This window comes from Tasmannia lanceolata, unplaced genomic scaffold (genome assembly GCF_043159265.1).
Source record: "Tasmannia lanceolata isolate RefF3 unplaced genomic scaffold, GAP_Taslan_0.1 ptg000018l, whole genome shotgun sequence".
Classification (NCBI taxonomy): domain Eukaryota; kingdom Viridiplantae; phylum Streptophyta; class Magnoliopsida; order Canellales; family Winteraceae; genus Tasmannia; species Tasmannia lanceolata.
The window spans coordinates 44,759,471-44,776,785 of record NW_027518695.1 but is presented as its reverse complement, the minus strand read 5'-3'; positions in this window follow the sequence as shown (position 1 = coordinate 44,776,785).

The following is a 17,315-nucleotide window of genomic DNA, read 5'->3' as shown; positions in this document are numbered from 1 at the left end:
ACACATTGTATTTTGAAAGTTATGGTGGAAATATTTAGACTCGTGCTTTGGTCTAGCAGTTTACATACCTACCTCCGATTGAATGACCATAACTCACTCAATTCAACTCGTAATTCATTGAAATTTGTTACACTTTGAAGGAGTCGAAATGTAGTTTAAAACGGAAGAAACGGAGATGAAAAACTCGATGTATTTTGAGAGTTATGGTGGAAATAGTTAGACTCGCGCTTTGGTCTAGCAGTTTATAGACTTGCCTCCGATTGGATGACAATAACTCACTCAATTAAACTCGGAATTCCTTGAAATTTAATCCATTTCGAAGGTATCAAAGTGTAGTTTAAAAGGGAAGAAACGGAGATGAAAAACACAATGTATTTTGAAAGTTATGGTGGAAATAGTTAGACTCGCGCTTTGGTCTAGCAGTTTACATACCTACCTCCGATTGAATGACCATAATTCACTCAATTCAACTCGAAATTCATTGAAATTTGTTCCATTTTGAAGGAGTCGAAGTGTAAGTTAAAACGGAATAAACGGAGATGAAAAACTCTAGTATTTTGAGAGTTATGGTGGAAATAGTTAGACTCGCGCTTTGGTCTAGCAGTTTACAGACCTACCTCCGATTGAATGACAATAACTCACTCAATTAAACTCGGAATTCATTGAAATTTATTCCATTTCGTAGGAGTCGAAGTGTTGTTTAAAAGGGAAGAAACGGAGATGAAAAACTCCAAGTATTTTGAGAGTTATGATGGAAATAGTTAGACTCGAGCTTTGGTCTAGCAGTTTACAGACCTACCTTCGATTGAAGCACCATAACTCATTGAATTCCACTTGGAATTTGTTGAAATTTGTTCCATTTTGAAGGAGTCGAAGTGTAGTTTAAAACGGAAGAAACGGAGATGAAAAAAGCCAAGTATTTTGAGAGTTATGGTATAAATAATTAGACTCGCACTTTGGTCTAGCAGTTTACAGACCTACATCCGATTGATTGACCATCACTCACTTAATTTAACTCGGAATTGATTGAAACTTGTTCCATTTCGAAGGTATCAAAGTGTAGATTACAACGGAAGAAACGGAGATGAAAAAACCAAGTATTTTGAGAGTTATAGTGGAAATAGTTAGACTCGCGCTTTGGTCTAGCAGTTTACAGACCTACATCCGATTGATTGACCATAACTCACTTAATTCATCTCGGAATTATTTCAAATTCATCCCAATTCAGAGATGTTGAAGTGTAGTTAAAAACGGAAGAAACAGAGATGAAAAACTTCAAGTATTTTAAGAGTTACGATGGAAATAGTTAGACTCGTGCTTTCGCCTAGCAGTTTACAGAACTAACTCCGATTGAATAACCATAACTCACTCAATTCAACTCGGAATTGATTGAAATTTGTTCAATTTCAAAGGAGTCGAAGTTTAGTTTAAAACGGAAGAAACGGAGATGAAAAAAGCCAAGTATTTTAAGAGTTATGGTGCAAATAGTTAGACTCGCACTTTGGTCTAGCAGTTTACAGACGTAGTTCCGATTGATTGACCATAACTCACTCAATTCAACTCAGAATTGATTCAAATTCATGCCATTTTAAATTTGTCGAAGTGTAGTTGAAAGCGGAAGAAACGGAGATGAAAAACTCTAAGTATTTTAAGAGTTATGATGGAAATAGTTAGACTCAAGCTTTCGCCTAGCGGTTTACGGATCTACCTCCGATTGGATGACCATAACTCACTCAATTCAACTCGGGATTCATTGAAATTTGATCCATTTCGAAGGAGTCAAACTGTAGTTTAAAACGGAAGAAACGGAGATGAAAAATGCCAAGTATTTTGAGAGTTATGGTGGAAATAGTTAGCCTCGCGCTTTGGTCTAGCAGTTTGCAGACGTACATCCGATTGATTGACCATAACTCACTTAATTTAACTCGGAATTGATTGAAATATGTTCCATTTCGAAGGTATCGAAGTGTAGATTACAATGGACGAAACGGAGATGAAGAACTCCATGTATTTTGAAAACTATGGTGGAAATAGTTAGACTCGCGCTTTGGTCCAGCAGTTTAGATACCTACCTCCGATTGAATAACCATAACTCACTCAATTCAACTAGTAATTAATTCAAATTTGTTCCATTTTGAAGGAGTGAAAGTGTAGTTTAAAACGGAAGAAACGAAGATGAAAAAAGCCAAGTATTTTCAGACTTATGGTGGAAATAGATAGACTCGCGCTTTGGTCTAGCAGTTTACAGACCTACATCCGATTGATTGACCATAACTCACTTAATTCAACTCGAAATTGATTGCAATTTGTTCCATTTCGAAGGTATCGAAGTGTAGATTACAACGGAAGAATCGGTGATGAAAAAAGCCAAGTATTTTGAGAGTCATTGTGGAAATAGTTAGACTCGCGCTTTGGTCTAGAAGTTTAGAGACCTACCTCCAATTGATTGACCATAACTCACTTAATTCAACTCGGAATTCATTGAAATTTGTTCCATTTCGAAGGTATCAAAGTTTAGTTTCCAACGGAAGAAACGGAGATGAAAAACACAATGTATTATTCGCGCTTTGGTCTAGCAGTTTACATACCTACCTCTGATTGAATGACCATAACTCACTCAATTCAACTCCTAATTCACTGAAATTTGTTACCCTTTGAAGGAGTCGAAATGTAGTTTAAAACGGAAGAAACGGAGATGAAAAACTCCAAGTATTTTGAGAGTTATGGTGGAAATAGTTAGACTCGCGCTTTGGTCTAGCAGTTTACAGACCTACCTCCGATTGAATGACAATAACTCATTCAATTAAACTCAAAATTCCTTGAAATTTGATCCATTTCGAAGGTATCAAAGTGTAGTTTAAAAGGGAAGAAACGGAGATGAAAAACATAATGTATTTTGAGAGTTATGGTGGAAATAGTTAGACTCGCGCTTTGGTCTAGCAGTTTATAGACTTACCTCCGACTGAATGACAATAACTCACTCAATTAAACTTAGAATTCATTAAAATTTGTTCCATTTCGATGGTATCGAAGTGTAGATTACAACGGAGGAAACGGAGATGAAAAACTCCATGTATTTTGAAAACTATGGTGGAAATAGTTAGACTCGCGCTTTGGTCTAGCAGTTTACATACCTCCCTCCGATTGAATGACCATAACTCACTCAATTCAACTAGTAATTAATTGAAATTTGTTCCATTTTGAAGGAGTGAAAGTGTAGTTTAAAACGGAAGAAACGAAGATGAAAAAAGCTAAGTATTTTCAGACTTATGGTGGAAATAGATAGACTCACGCTTTGGTCTAGCAGTTTACAGACCTACATCCGATTGATTGACCATACTCACTTAATTCAACTCGGAATTGATTGAAATTTGTTCCATTTCGAAGGTATCGAAGTGTAGATTACAACGGAAGAATCAGTGATGAAAAAAGCCAAGTATTTTGAGAGTCATTGTGGAAATAGTTAGACTCGCGCTTTGGTCTAGAAGTTTAGAGACCTACCTCCGATTGATTGACCATAACTCACTTAATTCAACTCGAAATTCATTGAAATTTGTTCCATTTCGAAGGTATCAAAGTTTAGTTTCCAACGGAAGAAACGGAGATGAAAAACACAATGTATGACTCGCGCTTTGGTCTAGCAGTTTACATACCTACCTCCGATTGAATGACCATAACTCACTCAATTCAACTCGGAATTCATTGAAATTTGTTCCATTTCGAAGGTATCGAAGTGTAGATTACAACGGAAGAAACGGAGATAAAAACACAATGTATTTTGAAAGTTATGGTGGAAATAGTTAGACTCGTGCTTTGGTCTAGCAGTTTACATACCTACTTCCGATTGAATGACCATAACTCACTAAATTCAAATCGTAATTCATTGAAATTTGTTCCATTTTGAAGGAGTCGAAATGTAGTTTAAAACGGAAGACACGGAAATGAAAAACTCCAAGTATTTTGAGAGTTATGGTTAAAATAATTAGACTCACACTTTGGTCTAGCAGTTTACAGACGTAGCTCCGATTGATTGACCGTAACTCACTCAATTCAACTCGGAATTAATTCAAATTCATGCTATTTCGAAGATGTCGAAGTGTAGTTGAGAGCGGAAGAAACGGAGATGAAAAACTCCAACTATTTTAAGAGTTATGATGGAAATAGTTACACTCGAGCTTTCTCCTAGCAGTTTCCAGACCTACCTCCGATTGAATGACCATACCTCACTCAATCGAACTCAGAATTCATTGAAATTTCTTCCATTTTGAAGGAGTCGAAGTGTAGTTTAAAACGGAAGAAACAGAGATGAAAAAAGCCAAGTATTTTGAGAGTTATGGTGGGAAAAGTTAGACTCGCGCTTTGGTCTAGCAGTTTAGAGACCTACTATGACTCACTCAATTCAACTCGGAATTCATTGATATTTGATCCATTTCGAAGGTATCGAAGTGTCGTTTACAACGGAAGAAACGGAGATGAAAAACTCCATGTCTTTTGAAAGTTATGGTGGAAATAGTTAGACTCGCGCTTTGGTCCAGCAGTTTACATACCTACCTCTGATTCAATGACCATAACTTACTCAATTCAACTTGTAATTCGTTGAAATTTGTTCCATTTCGAAGGAGTCAAAGTGTAGTTTAAAACGGAAGAAACGGAGATGAAAAACTCAAGGTATTTTGAGAGTTATGATGGAAAAAGTTAGACTCGCGCTTTGGTCTAGCAGTTTAGAGACCTACTATGACTCACTCAATTCAACTCGGAATTCATTGAAATTTGATTGATTTCGAAGGTATCGAAGTGTCGTTTACAACGGAAGAAACGGAGATGAAAAACTCCATGTCTTTTGAAAGTTATGGTGGAAATAGTTAGACTCGCGCTTTGGTCCAGCAGTTTACATACCTACCTCTGATTCAATGATCATAACTTACTCAATTCAACTAGTAATTCGTTGAAATTTGTTCCATTTTGAAGGAGTCAAAGTGTAGTTTAAAACGGAAGAAACGGAGATTACAAACTCCAAGTATTTTGAGAGTTATGATGGAAATAGTCAGACTCGCGCTTTCACCTAGCAGTTTACAGACCTACCTCCGATTGAATGACAATAACTCACCAAATTCAACTCGGAATTCATTGAAATTTGATCGATTTCGAAGGAGTCGAAATGTAGTTTAAAACGGAAGAAACGGAGATGAGAAAAGCCAAGTATTTTGGGAGTTACGGTGGAAATAGTTAGACTCGAGCTTTGGTCTAGCAGTTTACAGACCTACCTCCGATTCAAGCACCATAACTCATTCAATTCCACTTGGAATTTGTTGAAATTTGTTCCATTTCGAATGAGTCGAAGTGTAGTTTAAAACGGAAGAAACGGAGATGAAAAAAGCCAAGTATTTTGAGAGTTATGGTGGAAATAGTTAGACTCGCGCTTTGGTCTAGCAGTTTACAGACCTACTTCCGATTGATTGACCATAACTCACTTAATTCAACTCGGAATTGATTGAAATCTGTTCCATTTCGAAGGTATCGAAGTGTAGATTACAACGGAGGAAACGGAGATGAAAAACTCCATGCATTTTGAAAACTATGGTGGAAATAGTTAGACTCGCGCTTTGGTCCAGCAGTTTGCATACCTACCTCCGATTGAATGACCATAACTCACTCAATTCAACTAGTAATTAATTGAAATTTGTTCCATTTTGAAGGACTCAAAGTGTAGTTTAAAACGGAAGAAGCGAAGATGAAAAAACCAAGTATTTTGAGAGTTATGGTGGAAATAGTTAGACTCGTGCTTTGGTCTAGCAGTTTACAAACCTACCTCCGATTGAATGACCATAACTCACTCAATTCAACTCGGAATTCATTGAAATTTGTTCCATTTCGAAGGTATCGAAGTGTAGATTACAACGGAAGAAACGAAGATGAAAACACATTGTATTTTGAAAGTTATGGTGGAAATATTTAGACTCGTGCTTTGGTCTAGCAGTTTACATACCTACCTCCGATTGAATGACCATAACTCACTCAATTCAACTCGTAATTCATTGAAATTTGTTACACTTTGAAGGAGTCGAAATGTAGTTTAAAAAGGAAGAAACGGAGATGAAAAACTCGAAGTATTTTGAGAGTTATGGTGGAAATAGGTAGACTCGCGCTTTGGTCTAGCAGTTTACATACCTACCTCCGATTGAATGACCATATCTCACTAAATTCAAATCGTAATTCATTGAAATTTGTTCCATTTTGAAGGAGTCGAAATGTAGTTTAAAACGGAAGACACGGAAATGAAAAACTCAAAGTATTTTGAGAGTTATGGTTAAAATAATTAGACTCGCACTTTGGTCTAGCAGTTTACAGACGTAGCTCCGATTGATTGACCGTAACTCACTCAATTCAACTCGGAATTAATTCAAATTCATGCTATTTCGAAGATGTCGAAGTGTAGTTGAGAGCGGAAGAAACGGAGATGAAAAACTCCAACTATTTTAAGAGTTATGATGGAAATAGTTACACTCGAGCTTTCGCCTAGCAGTTTCCAGACCTACCTCCGATTGAATGACCATACCTCACTCAATCGAACTCAGAATTCATTGAAATTTCTTCCATTTTGAAGGAGTCGAAGTGTAGTTTAAAACGGAAGAAACAGAGATGAAAAAAGCCAAGTATTTTGAGAGTTATGGTGGGAAAAGTTAGACTCGCGCTTTGGTCTAGCAGTTTAGAGACCTACTATGACTCACTCAATTCAACTCGGAATTCATTGATATTTGATCCATTTCGAAGGTATCGAAGTGTCGTTTACAACGGAAGAAACGGAGATGAAAAACTCCATGTCTTTTGAAAGTTATGGTGGAAATAGTTAGACTCGCGCTTTGGTCCAGCAGTTTACATACCTACCTCCGATTGAATGACCATAACTCATTCAATTCAACTAGTAATTCATTGAAATTTGTTCGATTTTGAAGGAGTCAAATTGTGGTTTAAAACGGAAAAAACGGAGCTGAAAAACTCCAAGTATTTTTAGAGTTATGATGGAAATATACAGACTCGCGCTTTGGTCTAGCAGTTTACAGACCTACCTCCAATTGATTGACCGTAGCTCACTCAATTCAACTCAGAATTAATTCAAATTCATCCCAATTCAGAGATGTCGAAGTGTAGTTAAAAACGGAAGAAACAGAGATGAAAAACTTCAAGTATTTTAAGAGTTATGATGGAAATAGTTAGACTCGTGCTTTCGCCTAGCAGTTTACAGAACTAACTCCGATTGAATGACCATATCTCACTCAATTCAACTCGAAATTTATTGAAATTTGTTCAATTTCAAAGGAGTCGAAGTTTAGTTTAAAACGGAAGAAACGGAGATGAAAAAAGCCAAGTAATTTAAGAGTTATGGTGGAAATAGTTAGACTCGCACTTTGGTCTAGCAGTTATAGACGTAGCTCCGATTGATTGACCATAACTCACTCAATTCAACTCGGAATTGATTCAAATTCATGCCATTTCAAAGATGTGGAAGTGTAGTTGAAAGCGGAAGAAACGGAGATGAAAAACTCCAAGTATTTTAAGAGTTATGATGGAAATAGTTAGACTCGAGCTTTCGCCTAGCAGTTTAAAGACCTACCTCCGATTGAATGACCATAACTCACTCAATTCAACTCGGGATTCATTGAAATTTGATCAATTTCGAAGGAGTCGAAGTGTAGTTCAAAACGGAAGAAAGGGAGATGAAAAAAGCCAAGTATTTTGAGCGTTATGGTGGAAATAGTTAGACTCGCGGTTTGGTCTAGCAGTTTACAGACCTACTTCCGATTGATTGACCATAACTCACTTAATTCAACTCGGAATTGATTGAAATCTGTTCCATTTCGAAGGTATCGAAGTGTAGATTACAACGGAGGAAACGGAGATGAAAAACTCCATGCATTTTGAAAACTATGGTGGAAATAGTTAGACTCGCGCTTTGGTCCAGCAGTTTGCATACCTACCTCCGATTGAATGACCATAACTCACTCAATTCAACTAGTAATTAATTGAAATTTGTTCCATTTTGAAGGACTCAAAGTGTAGTTTAAAACGGAAGAAGCGAAGATGAAAAAACCAAGTATTTTGAGAGTTATGGTGGAAATAGTTAGACTCGTGCTTTGGTCTAGCAGTTTACAAACCTACCTCCGATTGAATGACCATAACTCACTCAATTCAACTCGGAATTCATTGAAATTTGTTCCATTTCGAAGGTATCGAAGTGTAGATTACAACGGAAGAAACGAAGATGAAAACACATTGTATTTTGAAAGTTATGGTGGAAATATTTAGACTCGTGCTTTGGTCTAGCAGTTTACATACCTACCTCCGATTGAATGACCATAACTCACTCAATTCAACTCGTAATTCATTGAAATTTGTTACACTTTGAAGGAGTCGAAATGTAGTTTAAAACGGAAGAAACGGAGATGAAAAACTCGAAGTATTTTGAGAGTTATGGTGGAAATAGGTAGACTCGCGCTTTGGTCTAGCAGTTTACATACCTACTTCCGATTGAATGACCATAACTCACTAAATTCAAATCGTAATTCATTGAAATTTGTTCCATTTTGAAGGAGTCGAAATGTAGTTTAAAACGGAAGACACGGAAATGAAAAACTCCAAGTATTTTGAGAGTTATGGTTAAAATAATTAGACTCGCACTTTGGTCTAGCAGTTTACAGACGTAGCTCCGATTGATTGACCGTAACTCACTCAATTCAACTCGGAATTAATTCAAATTCATGCTATTTCGAAGATGTCGAAGTGTAGTTGAGAGCGGAAGAAACGGAGATGAAAAACTCCAACTATTTTAAGAGTTATGATGGAAATAGTTACACTCGAGCTTTCGCCTAGCAGTTTCCAGACCTACCTCCGATTGAATGACCATACCTCACTCAATCGAACTCAGAATTCATTGAAATTTCTTCCATTTTGAAGGAGTCGAAGTGTAGTTTAAAACGGAAGAAACAGAGATGAAAAAAGCCAAGTATTTTGAGAGTTATGGTGGGAAAAGTTAGACTCGCGCTTTGGTCTAGCAGTTTAGAGACCTACTATGACTCACTCAATTCAACTCGGAATTCATTGATATTTGATCCATTTCGAAGGTATCGAAGTGTCGTTTACAACGGAAGAAACGGAGATGAAAAACTCCATGTCTTTTGAAAGTTATGGTGGAAATAGTTAGACTCGCGCTTTGGTCCAGCAGTTTACATACCTACCTCTGATTCAATGACCATAACTTACTCAATTCAACTTGTAATTCGTTGAAATTTGTTCCATTTCGAAGGAGTCAAAGTGTAGTTTAAAACGGAAGAAACGGAGATGAAAAACTCAAGGTATTTTGAGAGTTATGATGGAAAAAGTTAGACTCGCGCTTTGGTCTAGCAGTTTAGAGACCTACTATGACTCACTCAATTCAACTCGGAATTCATTGAAATTTGATTGATTTCGAAGGTATCGAAGTGTCGTTTACAACGGAAGAAACGGAGATGAAAAACTCCATGTCTTTTGAAAGTTATGGTGGAAATAGTTAGACTCGCGCTTTGGTCCAGCAGTTTACATACCTACCTCTGATTCAATGACCATAACTTACTCAATTCAACTAGTAATTCGTTGAAATTTGTTCCATTTTGAAGGAGTCAAAGTGTAGTTTAAAAAGGAAGAAACGGAGATTACAAACTCCAAGTATTTTGAGAGTTATGATGGAAATAGTCAGACTCGCGCTTTCACCTAGCAGTTTACAGACCTACCTCCGATTGAATGACAATAACTCACCAAATTCAACTCGGAATTCATTGAAATTTGTTCGATTTCGAAGGAGTCGAAATGTAGTTTAAAACGGAAGAAACGGAGATGAGAAAAGCCAAGTATTTTGGGAGTTACGGTGGAAATAGTTAGACTCGAGCTTTGGTCTAGCAGTTTACAGACCTACCTCCGATTCAAGCACCATAACTCATTCAATTCCACTTGGAATTTGTTGAAATTTGTTCCATTTCGAATGAGTCGAAGTGTAGTTTAAAACGGAAGAAACGGAGATGAAAAAAGCCAAGTATTTTGAGAGTTATGGTGGAAATAATTAGACTCGCGCTTTGGTCTAACAGTTTACAGACCTACATCCGATTGATTGACCATAACTCACTTAATTCAACTCGGAATTGATTGAAACTTGTTCCATTTCGAAGGTATCAAAGTGTAGATTACAACGGAAGAAACGGAGATGAAAAACTCCATGTATTTTGAAAATTATGGTGCAAATAGTTAGACTCGCGCTTTGGTCCAGCAGTTTACATACCTACCTCCGATTGAATGACAATAACTCACTCAATTAAACTTGGAATTCATTGAAATTTATTCTATTTCGTAGGAGTCGAAGTGTAGTTTAAAAGGAAAGAAACGGTGATGAAAAACTCCAAGTATTTTGAGAGTTATGATGGAAATAGTTAGACTCGAGCTTTGGTCTAGCGGTTTACAGACCTACCTCCGATTGAAGCACCGTAACTCATTCAATTCCACTTGGAATTTGTTGAAATTTGTTCCATTTCGAAGGAGTCGAAGTGTAGTTTCAAACGGAAGAAACGGAGATGAAAAAAGCCAAGTATTTTGAGAGTTATGGTGGAAATAATTAGACTCGCGCTTTGGTCTAGCAGTTTACAGACATACATCCGATTGATTGACCATAACTCACTTGATTCAACTCGGAATTGATTGAAACTTGTTCCATTTCGAAGGTATCGAAGTGTAGATTACAACGGAAGAAACGGAGATGAAAAACTCCATTTATTTTGAAAATTATGGTGGAAATAGTTAGACTCGCGCTTTGGTCCAGCAGTTTACATACCTACCTCCGATTGAATGACCATAACTCACTCAATTCAACTAGTAATTCATTGAAATTTGTTCGATTTTGAAGGAGTCAAATTGTGGTTTAAAACGGAAAAAACGGAGCTCAAAAACTCCAAGTATTTTTAGAGTTATGATGGAAATATACAGACTCGCGCTTTGGTCTAGCAGTTTACAGACCTACCTCCGATTGATTGACCGTAGCTCACTCAATTCAACTCAGAATTAATTCAAATTCATCCCAATTCAGAGATGTCGAAGTGTAGTTAAAAACGGAAGAAACAGAGATGAAAAACTTCAAGTATTTTAAGAGTTATGATGGAAATAGTTAGACTCGTGCTTTCGCCTAGCAGTTTACAGACTAACTCCGATTGAATGACCATATCTCACTCAATTCAACTCGAAATTTATTGAAATTTGTTCAATTTCAAAGGAGTCGAAGTTTAGTTTAAAACGGAAGAAACGGAGATGAAAAAAGCCAAGTAATTTAAGAGTTATGGTGGAAATAGTTAGACTCGCACTTTGGTCTAGCAGTTATAGACGTAGCTCCGATTGATTGACCATAACTCACTCAATTCAACTCGGAATTGATTCAAATTCATGCCATTTCAAAGATGTGGAAGTGTAGTTGAAAGCGGAAGAAACGGAGATGAAAAACTCCAAGTATTTTAAGAGTTATGAAGGAAATAGATAGACTCGAGCTTTCGCCTAGCAGTTTAAAGACCTACCTCCGATTGAATGACCATAACTCACTCAATTCAACTCGGGATTCATTGAAATTTGATCAATTTCGAAGGAGTCGAAGTGTAGTTCAAAACGGAAGAAACGGAGATGAAAAAAGCCAAGTATTTTGAGCGTTATGGTGGAAATAGTTAGACTCGCGCTTTGGTCTAGCAGTTTACAGACCTACTTCCGATTGATTGACCATAACTCACTTAATTCAACTCGGAATTGATTGAAATCTGTTCCATTTCGAAGGTATCGAAGTGTAGATTACAACGGAGGAAACGGAGATGAAAAACTCCATGCATTTTGAAAACTATGGTGGAAATAGTTAGACTCGCGCTTTGGTCCAGCAGTTTGCATACCTACCTCCGATTGAATGACCATAACTCACTCAATTCAACTAGTAATTAATTGAAATTTGTTCCATTTTGAAGGACTCAAAGTGTAGTTTAAAACGGAAGAAGCGAAGATGAAAAAACCAAGTATTTTGAGAGTTATGGTGGAAATAGTTAGACTCGTGCTTTGGTCTAGCAGTTTACAAACCTACCTCCGATTGAATGACCATAACTCACTCAATTCAACTCGGAATTCATTGAAATTTGTTCCATTTCGAAGGTATCAAAGTGTAGATTACAACGGAAGAAACGAAGATGAAAACACATTGTATTTTGAAAGTTATGGTGGAAATATTTAGACTCGTGCTTTGGTCTAGCAGTTTACATACCTACCTCCGATTGAATGACCATAACTCACTCAATTCAACTCGTAATTCATTGAAATTTGTTACACTTTGAAGGAGTCGAAATGTAGTTTAAAACGGAAGAAACGGAGATGAAAAACTCGAAGTATTTTGAGAGTTATGGTGGAAATAGGTAGACTCGCGCTTTGGTCTAGCAGTTTACATACCTACCTCCGATTGAATGACCATATCTCACTCAATTCAACTCGGAATTTATTGAAATTTGTTCAATTTCAAAGGAGTCGAAGTTTAGTTTAAAACGGAAGAAACGGAGATGAAAAAAGCCAAGTAATTTAAGAGTTATGGCGGAAATAGTTAGACTCGCACTTTGGTCTAGCAGTTTACAGACGTAGCTCCGATTGATTGACCATAACTCACTCAATTCAACTCGGAATTGATTCAAATTCATGCCATTTCAAAGATGTCGAAGTGTAGTTGAAAGCGGAAGAAACGGAGATGAAAAACTCGAAGTATTTTAGGAGTTATGATGGAAATAGTTAGACTCGAGCTTTCGCCTAGCAGTTCACAGACCTACCTCCGATTGAATGACCATAACTCACTCAATTCAACTCGGGATTCATTGAAATTTGATCAATTTCGTAGGAGTCGAAGTGTAGTTCAAAACGGAAGAAACGGAGATGAAAAAAGCTAAGTATTTTGAGAGTTATGGTGGAAATACTTAGACTCGCGCTTTGGTCTAGCAGTTTACAGACCTACATCCGATTGATTGACCATAACTCACTTAATTCAACTCGGAATTGATTGAAATCTGTTCCATTTCGAAGGTATCGAAGTGTAGATTACGACGGAGGAAACGGAGATGAAAAACTCCATGCATTTTGAAAACTATGGTGGAAATAGTTAGACTCGCGCTTTGGTCCAGCAGTTTGCATACCTACCTCCGATTGAATGACCATAACTCACTCAATTCAACTAGTAATTAATTGAAATTTGTTCCATTTTGAAGGACTCAAAGTGTAGTTTAAAACGGAAGAAGCGAAGATGAAAAAACCAAGTATTTTGAGAGTTATGGTGGAAATAGTTAGACTCGTGCTTTGGTCTAGCAGTTTACATACCTACCTCCGATTGAATGACCATAACTCACTCAATTCAACTCGGAATTCATTGAAATTTGTTCCATTTCGAAGGTATCGAAGTGTAGATTACAACGGAAGAAACGAAGATGAAAACACATTGTATTTTGAAAGTTATGGTGAAAATATTTAGACTTGTGCTTTGGGCTAGCAGTTTACATACCTACCTCCGATTGAATGACCATAACTCACTCAATTCAACTCGTAATTCATTGAAATTTGTTACACTTTGAAGGAGTCGAAATGTAGTTTAAAACGGAAGAAACGGAGATGAAAAACTCGAAGTATTTTGAGAGTTATGGTGGAAATAGTTAGACTCGCGCTTTGGTCTAGCAGTTTATAGACTTACCTCCGATTGGATGACAATAACTCACTCAATTAAACTCGGAATTCCTTGAAATTTGATCCATTTCGAAGGTATCAAAGTGTAGTTTAAAAGGAAAGAAACGGAGATGAAAAACACAATGTATTTTGAAAGTTATGGTGGAAATAGTTAGACTCGCGCTTTGGTCTAGCAGTTTACATACCTACCTCCGATTGAATGACCATAATTCACTCAATTCAACTCGAAATTCATTGAAATTTGTTCCATTTTGAAGGAGTCGAAGTGTAAGTTAAAACGGAATAAACGGAGATGAAAAACTCCAGTATTTTGAGAGTTATGGTGGAAATAGTTAGACTCGCGCTTTGGTCTAACAGTTTACAGACCTACCTCCGATTGAATGACAATAACTCACTCAATTAAACTCGGAATTCATTGAAATTTATTCCATTTCGTAGGAGTCGAAGTGTTGTTTAAAAGGGAAGAAACGGAGATGAAAAACTCCAAGTATTTTGAGAGTTATGATGGAAATAGTTAGACTCGAGCTTTGGTCTAGCAGTTTACAGACCTACCTTCGATTGAAGCACCATAACTCATTCAATTCCACTTGGAATTTGTTGAAATTTGTTCCATTTTGAAGGAGTCGAAGTGTAGTTTAAAACGGAAGAAACAGAGATGAAAAAAGCCAAGTATTTTGAGAGTTATGGTATAAATAATTAGACTCGCACTTTGGTCTAGCAGTTTACAGACCTACATTCTATTGATTGACCATAACTCACTTAATTTAACTCGGAATTGATTGAAACTTGTTCCATTTCGAAGGTATCGAAGTGTAGATTACAACGGAAGAAACGGAGATGAAAAAACCAAGTATTTTGAGAGTTATAGTGGAAATAGTTAGACTCGCGCTTTGGTCTAGCAGTTTACAGACCTACATCCGATTGATTGACCATAACTCACTTAATTCAACTCGGAATTATTTCAAATTCATCCCAATTCAGAGATGTTGAAGTGTAGTTAAAAACGGAAGAAACAGAGATGAAAAACTTCAAGTATTTTAAGAGTTACGATGGAAATAGTTAGACTCGTGTTTTCGCCTAGCAGTTTACAGAACTAACTCCGATTGAATAACCATAACTCACTCAATTCAACTCGGAATTGATTGAAATTTGTTCAATTTCAAAGGAGTCGAAGTTTAGTTTAAAACGGAAGAAACGGAGATGAAAAAAGCCAAGTATTTTAAGAGTTATGGTGCAAATAGTTAGACTCGCACTTTGGTCTAGCAGTTTACAGACGTAGTTCCGATTGATTGACCATAACTCACTCAATTCAACTCAGAATTGATTCAAATTCATGCCATTTTAAATATGTCGAAGTGTAGTTGAAAGCGGAAGAAACGGAGATGAAAAACTCTAAGTATTTTAAGAGTTATGATGGAAATAGTTAGACTCAAGCTTTCGCCTAGCGGTTTACGGAGCTACCTCCGATTGGATGACCATAACTCACTCAATTCAACTCGGGATTCATTGAAATTTGATCCATTTCGAAGGAGTCAAACTGTAGTTTAAAACGGAAGAAACGGAGATGAAAAATGCCAGGTATTTTGAGAGTTATGGTGGAAATAGTTAGCCTCGCGCTTTGGTCTAGCAGTTTGCAGACGTACATCCGATTGATTGACCATAACTCACTTAATTTAACTCGGAATTGATTGAAATATGTTCCATTTCGAAGGTATCGAAGTGTAGATTACAATGGACGAAACGGAGATGAAGAACTCCATGTATTTTGAAAACTATGGTGGAAATAGTTAGACTCGCGCTTTGGTCCAGCAGTTTAGATACCTACCTCCGATTGAATAACCATAACTCACTCAATTCAACTAGAAATTAATTCAAATTTGTTCCATTTTGAAGGAGTGAAAGTGTAGTTTAAAACAGAAGAAACGAAGATGAAAAAAGCCAAGTATTTTCAGACTTATGGTGGAAATAGATAGACTCGCGCTTTGGTCTAGCAGTTTACAGACCTAGATCCGATTGATTGACCATAAATCACTTAATTCAACTCGGAATTGATTGCAATTTGTTCCATTTCGAAGGTATCGAAGTGTAGATTACAACGGAAGAATCAGTGATGAAAAAAGCCAAGTATTTTGAGAGTCATTGTGGAAATAGTTAGACTCGCGCTTTGGTCTAGAAGTTTAGAGACCTACCTCTAATTGATTGACCATAACTCACTTAATTCAACTCGGAATTCATTGAAATTTGTTCCATTTCGAAGGTATCAAAGTTTAGTTTACAACGGAAGAAACGGAGATGAAAAACACAATGTATTACTCGCGCTTTGGTCTAGCAGTTTACATACCTACCTCCGATTGAATGACCATAACTCACTCAATTCAACTCCTAATTCACTGAAATTTGTTACCCTTTGAAGGAGTCGAAATGTAGTTTAAAACGGAAGAAACAGAGATGAAAAACTCCAAGTATTTTGAGAGTTATGGTGGAAATAGTTAGACTCGCGCTTTGGTCTAGCAGTTTACAGACCTACCTCCGATTGAATGACAATAACTCATTCAATTAAACTCAAAATTCCTTGAAATTTGATCCATTTCGAAGGTATCAAAGTGTAGTTTAAAAGGGAAGAAACGGAGATGAAAAACATAATGTATTTTGAGAGTTATGGTGGAAATAGTTAGACTCGCGCTTTGGTCTAGCAGTTTATAGACCTACCTCCGACTGAATGACAATAACTCACTCAATTAAACTTAGAATTCATTAAAATTTGTTCCATTTCGATGGTTTCGAAGTGTAGATTACAACGGAGGAAACGGAGATGAAAAACTCCATGTATTTTGAAACCTATGGTGGAAATAGTTAGACTCGCGCTTTGGTCTAGCAGTTTACATACCTCCCTCCGATTGAATGACCATAACTCACTCAATTCAACTAGTAATTAATTGAAATTTGTTCCATTTTGAAGGAGTGAAAGTGTAGTTTAAAACGGAAGAAACGAAGATGAAAAAAGCTAAGTATTTTCAGACTTATGGTGGAAATAGATAGACTCGCGCTTTGGTCTAGCAGTTTACAGACCTACATCCGATTGATTGACCATACTCACTTAATTCAACTCGGAATTGATTGAAATTTGTTCCATTTCGAAGGTATCGAAGTGTAGATTACAACGGAAGAATCAGTGATGAAAAAAGCCAAGTATTTTGAGAGTCATTGTGGAAATAGTTAGACTCGCGCTTTGGTCTAGAAGTTTAGAGACCTACCTCCGATTGATTGACCATAACTCACTTAATTCAACTCGAAATTCATTGAAATTTGTTCCATTTCGAAGGTATCAAAGTTTAGTTTCCAACGGAAGAAACGGAGATGAAAAACACAATGTATGACTCGCGCTTTGGTCTAGCAGTTTACATACCTACCTCCGATTGAATGACCATAACTCACTCAATTCAACTCGGAATTCATTGAAATTTGTTCCATTTCGAAGGTATCGAAGTGTAGATTACAACGGAAGAAACGGAGATAAAAACACAATGTATTTTGAAAGTTATGGTGGAAATAGTTAGACT